This window comes from Penaeus japonicus, unplaced genomic scaffold, assembly GCF_977035675.1.
Source record: "Penaeus japonicus unplaced genomic scaffold, GWHDUDI00000001_assembly GWHDUDI00000034, whole genome shotgun sequence".
NCBI lineage: Eukaryota > Metazoa > Arthropoda > Malacostraca > Decapoda > Penaeidae > Penaeus > Penaeus japonicus.
The window spans coordinates 7,229,069-7,231,568 of record NW_028234436.1 but is presented as its reverse complement, the minus strand read 5'-3'; positions in this window follow the sequence as shown (position 1 = coordinate 7,231,568).

Here is a 2,500-nt window from a genome sequence, read left to right as displayed (position 1 = left end):
TTCACATAAAGGTGTGACATTAGTCTTTCATACGAAACCGATAAAATAACTGTTTCGTTTACTTATTCTATTATTCTACGCTCTGATTGCTCTACGTTATCTTGTGTGAATTTACGATTACATTTTACTACGTATAATGCATGATTTGTTTTTCTGTGCGTTAGTTAAGTAAATAACTGTAAATCACATCATATTCTTATGGCAATAACTTCGAAATTTCTTATGTAGAATTTCTAATATCTGTGTGATTTTCTTAAGTTTTCGTTCCTATGCGAAATTTAACATGACGTATTTCTTCGAACAAAAATATATTATCAAATTACATGATTCAGATTCGTTCTTTGATTTCGTGATTATTTTTCTTGTGAATTTAAATATTTTCCTTTTTGAATATGGTTTATACTATGTATTCGTGGAAATGTAATTCACTTTGCGTTAACATTTATTATCTTTGCTCTTTTATTATGGGACTTTAATATAATTTCTTTTATTCTTGCTTTAATATGCATTTAATTATTAAATGTATTTTGCATATGACCTGACCTCACTTGACCCGTGACCCGTTCGTATGGTCAATCTGAACATAAAACTTTGACAATGTGTTATATTTTCTCGCGACCATTCTGTCCCTTGTGGTCAAATTCATGACCGTGTGATATTGGGAAATAGCATCACATGTGACCCTCGGTCACTTCATGACCGCGTTCTGTAGGTGACCTTATCCTATGTCATTCTTGCACGTGTGTATTCGTAAGAAAATCGTTAACGAATATTAATATTTATGTATATATCTTACCTCTGATTTTCTTTACATTTTCATTTATTTTATTGTCTGCATATATGTTGTACTATATTTCTTAATGCATGACTATATATCTGCATCTTCTGTAACATGACATACTTTGTCATTAGTGATTCGATTAATGGTCACACTACTGACCTCACTCGGTCACGTTGTAATCCGATAATTGGAATTACAATTTAAACTGTCTTTGTGAAATTCCATATTTCTCAACATTCGACAGTCAATGTTTTGATAATTTTGTTTACTCATATGACTTTGTGTACTTATGATTGTTAATTCATTGCAATCTTTATGGCAATTATTTCATATCTTAACATGTTTCATCACTTCATATTATGATTTATCATCACATTTAGCTAGAAATGTTGACAGATGCATGTTCGTTTCTTAGCTTTATTCCTATTTCATTGTATAGTCATATTCGACTATCGTTGCATTTTTCATTGCATTATTGATTATTGTTACTTCCATATTTCATTGTTTAATTGCAAGTAACTTTAATCCTCGTATGATATGATTGTCATTATTTTTATTTTAAGCAATTGTCGACTTCGACAACATTAATTAATGGGTTATCATCATAGGCCTCTCCGAGTTTCCGACCTTTCGAAACATTTCATGGGTCAATCGGAACGCCAAATATCTTATCATGATATTACTGAACGAAACGTTCATTAGGTCAGTCAGGAAAAGGTTTATTTATCATTTCATATTTTATAGCTTTTCAGCTTAACTTTGCCTTTATCTAGCTACTGTACCTCACTTATCGGGCCTTCATTGCATGACGCCCATTGCATGTGCATCTCACCCCAATTTCGCGTATCTATGGTACCACAATTGAATAAACCGCGAATTACGGGTTATTTTTCGCACTCCGGTGCATCGCGCCTTTGGAGATCTTGACAACCTGACGTCACAATTAATTCTCTCAAACAGAGACAGCGCGCTTATCACTTATCAAACGTTCCAGGCTTGCTCACTCCGCATTTTTATTAGCTATGCACATATTAATGGTATTTCTTTCAGTTGCCCCGATCTTGGCTATTACGCCGCACCTTATTTCAGAAGGACGAGTTCGGCCACGCAATTGAAATATCTTAGCATAGTCTAATAATTCATCATATTTATCTTTGTTCTCGAGCTAAGACAGCGTTTCCCCACGGGACGAGTTCAATTTGGCGCATGATCTCACCGACCACTAGCATGGTCAATCAAAATAAATCACCTATTCCGTAACGGAACGACCTCCAGGTCAATATTTTATTAATATTTTTTTCTTTCAGCTTTCATTAACATTTATTTTTCCAGTCTCATCCAATCTGACTCATGTCGTGCCTTCTAATTAATTGAAGGACTGGATTCGGTTGATATTTGGATTAATATTATTATTTTTTTCTGTTCATAAGCATATTCATGATCATTTTTTTAACCACTTTGCCTCAAATCTTGACTTCCGGTCACGCCTATTTAAGGATTAGATATGGTTGGTAATTTGGCTATTCTTTTTTTACATGCATCATACACATTTACATTGTTCTTTTTAATTTGCTACTGACCTTGGCTTATATGCCGTGCCTTCACTCCCCGAAGGACTAGACTCAGTTAGTAAATGGAAAACTACATCTTAACTTACCATTTTTTCATTACTCATCACTTATCACAGCAGACATATTTTGCACATGGTTCATCCCTCGA